The sequence below is a fragment of the Heliangelus exortis genome, chromosome 3 (genome assembly GCF_036169615.1).
Source record: "Heliangelus exortis chromosome 3, bHelExo1.hap1, whole genome shotgun sequence".
Classification (NCBI taxonomy): domain Eukaryota; kingdom Metazoa; phylum Chordata; class Aves; order Apodiformes; family Trochilidae; genus Heliangelus; species Heliangelus exortis.
This window is the reverse complement of record NC_092424.1, coordinates 51253056-51266936: the sequence shown is the minus strand read 5'-3', so window position 1 is coordinate 51266936 and position 13881 is coordinate 51253056. Positions and strand designations below refer to the sequence as shown.

General features: G+C 38.8%; 1 long non-coding RNA gene across 1 annotated transcript; it reads right to left on the bottom strand.

Moving 5' to 3' along the window:
• Window positions 1–4540: 4540 nt before the first annotated feature.
• On the bottom strand, window positions 4541–12902 carry LOC139794685 (uncharacterized). Its single transcript, XR_011725223.1, has 3 exons — window positions 12459–12902; window positions 8174–8308; window positions 4541–4786 (listed from the first exon to the last, which is right to left on the bottom strand). It is a non-coding gene; the product is annotated as an uncharacterized lncRNA (long non-coding RNA).
• Window positions 12903–13881: the final 979 nt, after the last annotated feature.

Sequence of the window (13881 nt, the reverse complement as noted above, 5' to 3'; positions counted from 1 at the left end):
TTCCTATGAAATTAGTGAAAAGAGGTGGGTCCTAAGCTTTACTTTTCCTCTTGGTTCCAGGCAAATTGCTCGGGTTTTAAATTTTTTCTTCCATAATTTCTTCTTAAATTTTACATATTATTTAGGTCATAACAAAGACTTTTTGTTGCTGCTTCTTCTTCATTTGTTTTAAATACAGGTGTCCTATTTGATGATTCTTTAGTGAAAATACCAGCCATTGTAAATGTATTTATTAAAATATTTTGCTTTTGGCCTTACAATAACATTAAAGAACAGAGACATGAACTTTCACAGACAGTTTTATCCCCTCATTCTGTGCATGTGTTAGGCCAAGAGTAGTATTTTCAGGATGTAAATAAACAAGTTCAAAATTAAGGCCAAGTGGGATGTTTTATCTCTGGCATCTGCTCATTCTGAGTTTCTGATGCTGCAGAATTATTAATGCTTTTAAAATAGAAGTTGTGTGGGTTTTTTGCTTTGAAAAACAAACTAATAGCCTTTCTTTTTTTAAACTTCAGTTACATGATGCTTTTAACATCCTCAATTCATATAAAGAGCTAATTCATATAAAAGCTAAGCTGGATTCACCCCAAAATTATCTTCTGTCCCTTCTCTTACAGCCTTTCTTAGGCTGGTGCTTCCTCAGACATAATTCTTCCCATTTTGCCTTTCTTAGTTGGTTTTGGTCTTTACTGCTTAGCCATCTGATCTTAGTTTGTCTTCTCATAGACAGTAGAGTGGAACATTTTTTTCACCTTTCCAGTCCCTCCTGAAGGAGAGACAACCTGGAGCTTTACAACCTGCTCAGGTTGTACAGCCCCACCAGTCCCATTTCTTCTCTTCAAGCTTTGTAAAATAGCCTCTGGCTATCTACACATTAACTCCCTTCCTCATTCCTTACCTTAATCCCTCTAAGGTAAAGCCATTCTGACAGCTAAATTCTGTTCTTTTTACCCAGCAGGCTAATTCCAGAACCCTGTTTCCACTGCCCCATAACCCTCCAGTCCCTGTATTTCAGGGTCTCCTACTACCAGACCACTTTTCCCAGTCTCCTGACTTGGACCCTGGCCCAAGGTCAGGCTTTCGTCCATTACTCTTTTCAGTTTTATACTTTTATAAAACATAGGCAATTAAGAGAAAGAGGCCCTGGTCTTCAGAGTGATGTCCAGAATCCCGGTCTTCAGAGTGGTGTCCAGAACCAGTGTACTCAGTAACACCCCAAGAACTTCAGTTACAGGAGAGGTCTTCTCAGCCCTGCACTGTCCCAGCCTGAACATAGAGATAAACTTAAGGGAAGAAGGCTGAAAACATCTGGGGAGCATGAGCATTTTTGAAATATGCATTCTTTAAGCAGCTTAGGGCTTTGCCAGATTTGGGCTGATTTTACAGAGATTAAAGCTGTCCTTTAGCCAATGGTCCCTTCTCTTCCAAGTGTCAAGTCTCCACTCAGAGAGCACAGACACACTCAGGCAAGAAAGTTTCCTTTAATGAGGGCCAAGCAGGACTTGAAAATACCTTTGGCAGCCCACGCAGTGTACATGAAAAAAATCCATTAGGGTTCACATTTTCTACAATAATATGAAGCCTATGCTGCCTCTTCTCCCACTAATGAGACCATGAAGTGATGACCTGCAGATCAAAGATTCCACAGCTGCATTTAAAGTTTTACAAGGAAGAAATTATCTTCCCTGTGCAAAACAATTTCTTTAGTCTCATTTAAAAATAAAGTAAAATAAAAAAAACTGAGGAACTCGTTTTGGTTCATTTCTACATGAAGTGTTTCAGCTAGGATTTTCTCAAAAGACCTACATCAGTCAGGCACCCCAGCATAAGGAGAAGTCAGATTTCAGCTCAGTTATAGTCTGACTACATTATAAGCATCTGAAAACAAAGTCCACAATGGGAAGTGTCAGGCAACTTTAACAATAGGTGGGGCTGATATAACCACTTTATCATAGGGAAACACACTACATATGCAAGGAGATCAGCCATGAAATAACCCCATTCCCGTTATTGCCCTGCAGATCCAGTAGCTCCCACACTTCAAGCCACTTGAATTTTGGCAGCCCAGTGACAAACAGCCAGAAGCACTATTTCAAGCTGATGATAAAACAGGAACCTCTCAAAACAACTCCTAACGGCTTTTCCAGCTTGTGATTTTCAGTGGGCAAAATTAAGAGTAGTTATACATTTGCTGCCACATTAAATATTCTAAGTCATTGGTAATTTCTGAACATTTCTCCAAACCTAAACCTGTAGCCAATATATATTTTCTGATATACCCAATAAACACACCTCATACCGAGGCTAAAGGTAAGGTTATCTCATAGGTACTTCCCCAACTCAGAGCACAGTGTAAAAAGCTGCTATGATGCCAATGGGTATTTCTGAATGGCTGCAACATGGAACTTCATAAGGAGCTGTACACAATGTATTTTGCTTGGAGTACACTAGATAAGCTGTCACTGCTGCTTTGGGAAAAGGGCACTCTACATCTTACTGATTATTGCTCCAGAAGCCAGTTTTCCCAAAAGCAGGCTGAGGCAGAGTCCTGCTCTCATAGTCTGGAACATAAATTCACAATAGGTGCAACACAGAAAAACATACACCGACTTACTGTACATATAAATATAGATTTGCAATTAAGTCACAACAGATATGAATCAAAACAGAAGCAAATAAAAAAAATTAATTACCTACTTTGACAGATTCATACCTGCAGTCTTCTCATTTTAAAGCAAAAAGCCAGGAGGGAGAATATTCAAATTTCTTGCCCATTGGGGTGGCTTCTTTGCACATGTTCCTGAATTTTCAGCTATGATGAGATCCGCTCATTGGCAGTCACCAAGAGGCTGATATGACCATGAAATGAGGAAACAGTGAATGAAAAATAAGGTACTAGCACCACCATTTGCTGAGGGCTGGAAAAACTAGCAGAAACTTCAAGAGGCCATGTAGACCTATTTCTATAATGCTAGCTGCTTTTAACTCATTTACCATTGCTGCTATTGGAGATGTTTTATCAAAACATGTTTTCAGCATTAATTACTTGCCAGGAAAATCTTAATGAAGTCCAGATGATAATTTTTATTCCCAGCACTATAAATCTGCATCTGTAGGAACAGTTTCATACAAGGGGATTATATTTTTTTTAGTTCTTTGTGTTAAACAGAAAAAATTATTGAAAGCTAATCCTATACTAGAAGCGAACATAAAGTGGCTGCCAGAGGTGGACTGAAACAGTTTAAGATAATCACTGGAAATGCCCCTGGAAAACTCATATTTTATTGTCACTCCTTGCTATCCTGACACTAAGAAATGTGTGGTTCTGAAAAGTGACCCTGCAAGGGATGAGCTCTGCTCGGCCACTGGACCCCGTCCCTGCTGTCACATGGTGTTTATGGTGTTTCCATTTCTGCCTCCTGCTTCCTGAAGCAATTTAAGTTCCCTTCAAGGAAAGAGGAGTTCTGTGAAGCAAAATAGTAGTACAAATCCTATTTAAGCTTTTTTAAAGGAGCAGTCTGATTTTATAAAATACTTGTTTAGAAACAGATTTCAGCACCTGTATTGTGAAGTGCAAATGAGACCAGAATTGATGTAGACTTTTAAAATCTAATTTGCTCCTGCCATCTCTGCTGGCTACTAGTTTCATTTTGCTCCTCTTGAGCAACCAGATGTAGCTATTACAGATGACAACCATCACATCAGTTCATAAAAGTGGATGCATTAAACCTTTCACTGTTTCAAGGAAAAACTAATGTGGAGGAGAAATGTTTTAATGTGGAACCAAAATAGCTCTCCAGTTACTATTTTTTTTCAAAATTAATCAAAGCATTTCTATCACACTAATAAGTTAATAAACTTTTCTCTTATAAAGAAATTACTGTTGGCCCAAATGACTTAGTAAATATTCTCTTTACAGACTTTTTCAAGTTTCATTTTAATTCCTTTCTCTGGTTCTTCTTTTACTTATTAAAAATAAAAATTTAAAAAACTTTCTTAGATTTAGATCTGTGAAAAGAATAAAGACAAAGAAGCAGGTATTCCCTCTCATAAAAATATTATATATCTGCTCAATACAAGGTAATTTCAGATGGGGAGGAGGAACAAAAACTAAAGTATATCTTCCTCAGCTTTTTAACTCCTTCCTGAAAGCTATGTAGGCTAGACTTACCACCCCAAGATTATTGTTGTTTAATTTCTTTCTCTCCCATATCTTTCCACAAAGATCACATTTTCATGATCCAGAAGCTTGAAAATCAGACACTTGGAGCTATGAGTTGGGATAAGGCCTAATGTAAGAAAGAATTAAGACATAAAAGTAAGTGTATGTTAGGTGATGCAGAACAAAGATGTGGAAAAAATTCCTTAATGAGAAGTATTAATTATGGCCTCCTATTTGGCTAGTGTCCCCCAGCATAACCCTGTGGAAATCAGCAGAAACTTCTTTGATCTGCACAGGTTGAGGTCTTTGCAAACACAAAAAGATACAGAAATATATTTATACTGTTTATATATAGACACAATGGGAAAAAAAATAAAAAAAGCACAGACCAATATTTTTTTGAATTATTTTTCTTGGATCAGATCATTCCAGTTATTTTATATCCAACTAGTGCAGCTTGATAGTATCAAAATAGATTTAAAGGTATTTTCTTCTTTTGCTCAGAAATTTTCTCAACCTCAGATATCTCTTTCCTGGTCCCCTTTCCAAAGTTATCTTAAAAAACATCTGTTTCTTGGAGAAGTATCGGTCAGGACTTGTCAGTCTCCTTCTTGCCGTGATCTGTTTCAGCATACAAAGGGCATTTTCTAATTCTAGTATCATGCCATATTTTCTGGTTCTATTGTCTGAGCAATTATTCTTCTCTTTGGTGTTTCCGACTCAGAAGCCGTATTCACAAATCCAAACTAACCTAAGACACAAAGAACTGCTGCATGCATTCAGTTGTCTGTTGCTTTCACATCTTCTCTGTGTGTGAACCTCTCTGCCTTAATTTTCCTCAAGCCACATTTCTCAAATACATTCAAAAATTCTGCTGCTGCAAGTCCCAGCTGACAGCCACATTTGTCAAACTCTTCGATCTTTCCCAAACTGATTGGCTTTTTGCATCTTTAGTAGGCATTTTCAGACCAAACTCATTTCAAATGTGACTAAGCCATGCAGGCAGCTAATAATCTCCTTTCTCTACAGTATTGTATATCTGTATGAATGTATTTATGTGTGTATATATGTGTGTGTGTAAATATATCTATTCTCCAAGTACAGGACATAGACACATGGTATAGCAGTATACTTTCCATGTTTCTTCTTTCCGACCTGTTTTACATTGTTGCTGCAGTTCTTTCTGCTCTTTAGCAACTGCACTCTGAAGCCTAACATTTCAAACCATAGGGAAGTAAAGATCAGCTGTGGGAAAAACACTTCAAAACTGCTCAGAGTATAAACATTAAAGATGGGGAGGGAGAACAAAACAGAAAAAAAGAGTGAAGTCCTAGGGCTGTAAATAACCATACTCCATAAGCCAGCAGTAATAATTTCTGGTGTCAGGTCAAAATTGGTTGCTTCTAGTCCTTTTCTAGATTCAGGAAAGTGTGCAACAGCCAGCATCACACACACACTCACACTCAGAAGGAAATCAGAAAACAGAATTCATAAGTTTGTCACTAGGAGCTCCCGCTCTCTCGCTGCTTTTTCTTTTTCACTTCAGGATTTTTCAGGGAGACCACATGTTCCTGAACCTCTGTGCCTGGCAAGTAGATAGTGATTGCAATTGGAAATGTGTGTTAGTCCGAGAAACAACTTCAGATTCTAGGTGGATCAGAGTGACCAAGAGTTTTCTTCACAGGCCTGTTGGGCAAGTCCTTGTGGGACAGGAATCAGGGTCCCAACAGTCAACTTCTGTCCCCATATTCACTTGGGGTGGTACAAAAATGGGAAAGACAGATGGCACAAAACCCTAAAGGTCTGTCAGATAGTGGAAAACTGGGGTAGATCAAGCTGCCAGAGAAACACCCTACATGTCTTCCAGGGATACACAAAAAAATTGATGTGATGGGCAAAAGCTTTGGGCCCCAAAAATACTGCCAGCTTGACTCTTGTGCAACCATTTTAGAGAATCTGACATCTCCTTAGGGAAAATTGTAGCTCCACAAGCAGGAATATCTCAGTGCTACTCATACATATCCAACACACTACTAATAGGGGCATAGACACTTGTATTAATACTTCACAGGAATCATGGAGGCACGTATATTCAGGACTATTACTGAGGATTTTTGTGCAGTGTTTTCACATTGCATTTATGTAATTTATTCTGTGAAGCCACTCATGAAATCCCCATCTGTTAAAAGATGGGGATCTTAAAGACAGCATAAATCTTCAGTCCTTTAAGATGTTTGTAAAATCATGACACTTTTTCACTTTTTTTTGAAAGGCACAACATGGATGGAAAACTCATCATCCCTATGAAAGAAATTACTGCAGATATCAGATACTATGGAAAGCAAGAGGACAGAAAATATGACCAAAGACACCAACACCTTATCAGAGTAAGCATCTTCACTCTTTCAAGTAAAAATGGTACATTTCTGGTATTTTATAAAAGCAAAAGATATGTTAAAATAAATACATAATTTACTTATTAAGACAGAACATCTAGTTTGCGTGATAATTTTAATAGGAGTTGTGGATTCCTGAAACTTCTACAAAAACAAGAGCTACTTACACCTTGAAATACTATTTGTCCCCTGCTAGGAGGAATTCTGCAAGAGACACAAAACACTCCCTCAGGGCAGACATAGCAAGGAGAGATTTAGATCAGCGTGGTGATGCAACCGTTCAAGCTAACTCTGGAGTTCAGCATGTGTCCAGCTGATGGTATCACAGGCAATTGTATTTAGAGAGTAATATTTTATTTCACTCTTTTCTTAAAAGGGATATAAGCAACACTGTGGTAAATAAATCAACTCCTAACCAAGAACATGGGACAGTTTCTTTTTACTGGTAAGTTATTCTTGTGCAAACTTCCTTGCATAGGAGAGTTACCCTCCAACTATCCCTGGTCTGTGGCACCCAGCACTGGCCCTTTCCTTCAGTCAGCACCAGCAGTGAGAGAACATGGATGGGCTTTGCTGCAGCAGGTCACACAATTGTTTTCTAGGCCACCTCTCTATAAAGAGTCAAACCAGTTTAAGATACCTGTGAATTTAGGTGAACAAAAACCAGTTAAAATTTTATTCTACAGTCTGAAATGCAAACTCCTACATAAAATAATTGTCTATTGTGGAAAGAGTCACAGTATTCCTCTTTTTCACCCCTGTCAGCCTTATTCAGCCAGCTTTCGTGTTGGGAACCGTCACTTGACTGAAGTAAAAGTAAACAACATTTTTAAAGGATTAAAACATACTATTTTATTTAAACCAAATTTGTGGTTGTCAAGATACCCAAAGATCCTCTCAGGAACAAGAAATGTCGCTAGGGAAGTTGGTAGTAATATTTCCACTACAAATTTCATTAAAGATTTTGTAATTGATGTTCAACAGATGCATCTATGAAAATAGTGTATTTTCCTTTCAAAACAGCAATGAACTTGTGACTGCCTAGGTCACTTAGTTAGTGTACTGCTAGGCTGGGTTTTCAATAGTTGACCTTTATCAGATTGGCTTGCTGACAGCAATTTGGTCGGTCAGTCTGTTAAAGGTAAATGTGTATTTCTTGGCCCCAGAATAAAAATGTTAATTGGTTAACAGTACATCAGGCTTCATTTCAGTTCAAAATCTTTTTATTGTTGCTGTTGTTGTTGCTAGATTCAAGTTGAGTTGGAGGAAGATCTGCTCCCTGTAATAATTTCTTGTCAGAAAATGCAGCTAAAATGTTGCTAATTTTGCTAAATTACTAGCAGTAACATTAAAGTCAATTTAAATCAGTAATTGCATTCTGAAAACCCATACCAAAGTTTTAAAAAGAACCAGTGCTATAGGCATTTCCAGCAGGGACTAAAAAAAATGCAGGCTACTCAAGGAATATTTCTACTCTTAACTAATAACTGGGCTATTCTTATCAATGCCCAAATTTTATCAGCACAAGGAAGAATGTCTCCACAACTGAATTCTTTCTGATGTCTACACTGATACATAATATATTTTGACATTTTCATCACATTAATCTTACCTGACCTTAACAGGGCAAATTCTGCTGCCCTATAGGATTGAAAGCCTTCAGCTCTTCAGGTTGTTGCTCTTTCTGCACTTTCTGCCACAGCTGGACAACGATGCTGCGCTCACTTCTTTACATCTGACAGATGATCTAAACCAAATGAAAATGGAAAAAGCAACTAATTGATGCATCATGTAAAATATGTTAATCTTGTGGTTCTATGATGGCAATCAACTGTTTGCATTCATTCAGCAATCTTTTTAAGCACCAAAAGAACATCCTTGGGAGTTATGTGTGAGACTGTGAGGCAACTGTCTCCAAGTCTTGCTGGGTGATAGCGTTTTGTCTCCCATTTCTTTTGCCTGTTCATTATTTATACAGTCAATATTTTCCCATCAGTTGTTCTGTATTTACTTTGTGTCACTGAGAGCTTTTGCCTACTTCCTAAATAAGAGCATCTTGCTGACTTTGTACCTGTTAGCTGGCTTATTTGGGCTGAGAATTCCCACAAATGTGTGCATCATGTCTGCAAACATACCAGGCAAGATTTCTCAGGATTTTTCCTACATAGCCAGATCCTAAATTATATCATGTATGAGGATGCATCTCCCTACGTTATTTCTTGGATTAATAATGCATTTGACTATTTCGCAATAGCTCTTCAAACTAGTCCAGCCAGTAAAATATGACATCTGATCTAAGTATCTATTTTAGTGTCCTACAAGTATTAAGTAACAGACATGTACATGCAAGTGCACAAATAAATAGTATGTTAAAGAAACTGCATTTGAAAGTTTAAGGGACTTTGTATTTCACTGATTTTGGACTATCTATACTTCTGAGCAGAGAAAAGAACACTTAGTAGCAGTTAAATAAGAAATCCCACAATTATCAAAGCATTATACATAATTTCCTTCAGTTTTAAGTTGTCAGGCTGCTTTGTTGCTCCTTAAAAGGTGAGGTAAGTAAGAATTTTAAAATAACTATAAATAAAATACTGAACTGTAGTTTCTAACTGCAAAGGATAGAAAACCATATGTGACAGGAATGAACAGATACTCTCCAGGTGCCTACACGTATGTCCCACTGATAGTCCTATCACATCTTTATCACAGCCACTACCATGAGTTCAGGTGACAGATATTTTTTCAGCCTAATGACCAGTTTGGAAAAAAAGCCTCTCCTTTTCTACCTGTTTGTTACTGGCCTACCAGTACTACTGGCTCTTTATCAATCTTTTTGTAAGCTGCTACCATTCCTCCACTACCAGTCTTTTAAAGGTAAACAAGAATTGGCCATTGCTAAGTGAACTGCCTTCAGCATAAGGATGAAAGCATTTTAAGGTGCCACATCTTACTGAAAAATGTGACTTTTTCAAGCAGGCATTTTTTCTGGATTCCAAGAATAATAAAGTGCTACAGAATTGATTTTACACATTGACTGTAACTGGATCAGATATGGCAAACAGCACCTTATCCTATTTGATGAGCACACACCACAGTCTCAAGACTGGTAATCTTTACATACTATAAAACAGACAATAACTGTCATGTGACTGGATGTATATAAGGGCTATACATTATATTTGTGTGGAACCTTCAGTAACATATGTAGCTCTTCTCCACCAGCATCATTTTATCACTTTGCAGTCTGGTCCAGTTCCCTCATTTAACACCTCTATGCCACCAGCATCCTTATCCCTCAGGCCAAGCATTCTCACCCATTCCACAGCACTTGTTAGAGGAACCAACATTCACTGACCTCCTGATTGCTGATACTCTAGGGCTTTTAAAACTCTTCTTTTTATAGGTATATTTTGGAGTGAAAAACGCAATCTCTTCTTTAAGTTAAACATGTTGGCCTTTTTTTATGAGCTGATATATTAAATTTATGTTGGTTTTCATGTGGAATTGTGAAAAGTAACAGACTCGGATGGAAAATTGTGGTAAGCTTCCAGAATAGGACAAAAACCAAATGCATCCTGAGGTAATCAGAAGATCTAGGATTTTGATATTTTGACTGCTCTTCATTCTAATTTCAAAGCCCCCTATTGTGTGTTAAAAACAACTTGCTCCAGCTAAGACCAGCAGTCTTAGCAACATTAGAATTGCTAAATCTTCTTTTTGCATAATTCCAATCCCCTTTCTACATGCCAAAGAGACTGGAGTTTAAATGATTGCAGTCATATTGTACCCGAGTTGACCTTCTTTTCATATGTTTCATTGAAAAATGCATCATTACAGTGAAGCAACCATGTTGTTCCTTTAGCAATTGTTAAACTGGGGGTTCTATTGAGATGGAGGAAGATCTGCTCCCTGTAATAATTTCTTGTCAGAAAATGCAGCTAAAAAAGGATCCCGGAAAAAGCAGCAAAGGATCAGGTCCAGATGCTCCACAGATGTGCAGCTCGGCACCAGCACAGAAACAGAGGATGCAGCTGTCCATCTGCCTTGCTGCATTTTTCAGCAAGTTAATTCCCTTTGTTGTAGTTTTTCTGAATGTAAAGAGAGAAACAATGGGCAAGCAGTCCAGGAGTATATTACAGTGGTGTTTACTAGTTAAAGAGCTGCTATCCAATGGGTTCTCAAAACGTAATCAAGGTTATTGAAAGGAAAATACTGGCAAGTGACACACTCTTGTAAACCTTAGTCGTTCTCCAGGAAGACAATTCCAGTTTCCCAAAGCACAAAAGGAATGGCAGAGGCTTGGAGAGTTGCACTGCTACTGCAATTTTTCACTCTCATTTTTATAAAAGATGGGAATAAGAAGGTTTTTTCTGTTTAATACTGAGTAACAAGATCACTAATCTGTGCCTAGCTGAAGTGGTGAAGTGGTAAAACAAAAGGAAGTGTTAACTTCTGACTGAAAAAAAGCTATGTAAAGTCACTGAGACACCAGCCACAAGTCAAAAAAATCTGTTTTTCAAACTCCATTTGTGTCCCTGAATTTCAGAGGATATTCACCCTTGCAACTCCAGTTGGTCTTTGACAGCCATTCTGTTTTCTCTTCATCCCCAAGAACCAGATATTAAAGCCCTTCCAATATGCAGAATGCATGTACATAACCACCGTGGAAGAGCTTCACAAAATACTGTATGCCCAGTGTCCTGCTGCTGTGAAATGCTGGAAATAGTGCTGTTTGTGCAAACAGAAGTGACTCAAGACAAGTCTCTGTAGGAGGAGGACAAGGAACTAGCACTTGCCAAGTAGTAGTTCAGCAGCGTGCACCACTCCTAGAAGGCACCTGTAGCTACTTCAGCGATGCACACAAAGCAAACAAGTCCTTACACAACAAAATCACTGTTTTAGAGAGGTTTTTTCCATTCTACCTCACCTTAGCTTCCTCCCACTCTTCCTCCTTCATTAGACATGCAAGTTCTGCTTTTCTCATGCTGTTCCTGGGTTTTTCCCATACAGCACCCAAAACTTCAGTCTCCTTTCCTGGGCTTCCCTCTCAAGTCCTTCATCCCAGTCTCTCTATCTAGGTAGCTCTGAACTGCTCCTGTTCTCACTGCTGCCACCTGCTTGCTTCCTAAACTTCAGCTCTTCCAAACACTCTTCTGCATATCCCTACCCAGCTATTCATACTACTTACTTTTTTTTTTCCCCACCGCCCACCTTTCCTGTACCTCTCCCAACCTTTCTCTTTCCTTCCCAATCAAAACTGTCCTAACTAGCTCCTTCCCAAGTGACTTTGAGCTGGACCACTCCAGCCACTCCCACTTGTTTCCAGTGAAAAGGGCACTGGGAGCAGAGAGACGTGTCAACCTTTGCTCTGGCTCTGAGCAGCCAGGAACACTCATCATAAAGAAGGTCTTTTTTCACTCTGGCTTCAAATTGCCAGATTTTTATTTATGGGTATAGGCAAATTATGGTTTTTCCATTAGTCTTGTTCTTAGGAGGGATTGAACCATTTTGGCCTGAATTTTCAAATTAATAAATTCTGCCCACTGGCATGGAAGACTTCACTCCTTCTGTAAATAAAAGCAGACCACCACATTGCATTAGAGGCAATAACACCAGTGCTAGAGACACAAATACAAAGTGAACTCTCAAAACAGTCAAGAATTTCTTAGGAAAACCACAGAGGGAACATTTTTTGAGAAACACAACCTCTTCTCTGACTTTCAGGCCAGAAAGCCACTCTTCTATTTGAAGAATTTGAAAGCACCCTGCTTAAGAATAAAAAAGCTGTTGTAAAAAATGGTTATACTAATGGAGGGATTTTGAAACTCTGTCACTTGCTGGTGTAGGCATTGCCATTTGTGCAGCTTCCTGAGACTGAAAGAAATTTTACATACCTTGATTTGAAAACCAGCTGGGTAGCAATCCTCAGGCATCTTGTCAGCTCTTTCTCCTTCTTCAGCCTCCCTTTTCCCTCTACATCAGGGGCAGATTCCCAACTAGCTCCTCCTTTTCTATCCTGAAGCTTAGCCACAAGTCAGGATAAGTTTATAAAGTCTTGTAGTTGAGATTTATCAGCAGATAACTATTCTGCTCAACTCTGAACCAATGACATTATTTTCTGTTTAGATCATTAGTCTAAATCCATCTCTGTTTACTTGTTAATTTTTCAAGTATTTATTCTTTTTTCATTCCTATGCTCTCCACGCCCTGCTATCTTGAACTGTTAAGAGGAATAGTTGCTAATAGTAAAAAAGGGAAGCCATCTTTAAGCCTATTCTTAGCCATTTGGATCGATCCACTTTAGTTATGTGAATTTGAGAAGCCTTTGAAATACTCTCTGTTCCCCCCCTCCATCCAGAAAGCCTCAGGCAGCTAAATGTCATCAATCAAGCTCAGATTGGAATCCCTAAGGGTTACATGAGACTCACAACTTCTCAGTTCCTGCTGAACACTGTGTCTCTTGTCTGTTTAACTTTTCTTAATCCACACTCTCAAAGGCATTCAGATCTAGTTAGTGGTGCCACATTCTGAAGCGACACCACAGAAGTATTATTCTAAAAGTCTGTGATACCAAACAATATCAGTATGATTAGACACTGATATAATTGTAATAACCTCCAATTAATCTGCTCCATAACTTGCAGGATTCCTTCATCTACACTGATGTCCATAGTACTTCTACTATAAAAATTGTTGCAGCCTGCTTTGCAAATATCTGCATCAACACCTGCACCTGCCTGGTTTGTCTGCTGCCATCATTTTACCCTCATATTATTCCTTCATCTTGCAACTCAACCTCCCCTACCACAAACCAGCACTACATATCTGTTCTCTTGTGGTCATATTCCTGACTTATTTTTGCTAGTTCACAGGTTCCCTTTAGGCTGACCAAAAGCTCTCTGCTCTTTCTCCTCCCCACACAAGAGCATACTTACTGCCCCCATCCTGGCAGCTTCAGAAAATCACCTAAAAGGGGTATGAAGCATCCTCAAGGTGTCTGCAGCAGTTTGGCAGACTCTGCAGTCATCTTGCACAAGAAAATGAACCATATCTTGGTGTCTTTCTGAACTCCATACAATGCTGCAATGACTCAAGGTGTGGTGCACAGCACTGGAGGAGGCTGCCACAGCTAAGGGGCAAAAGTGACAGCACAGCAAGAGCATGGACAGGTTTCTCCAGCAGCCTGATAAAACCCAGCTGACATTGGGGATCCCTGCAGGGATCCCTTCACTAGTTAAAAACAGGGCTGGACATTGACATTTCTCTGCAGATAGGTGATCTGTGATTGATCAAGGTGAGCAAGATATTGCTACTGAC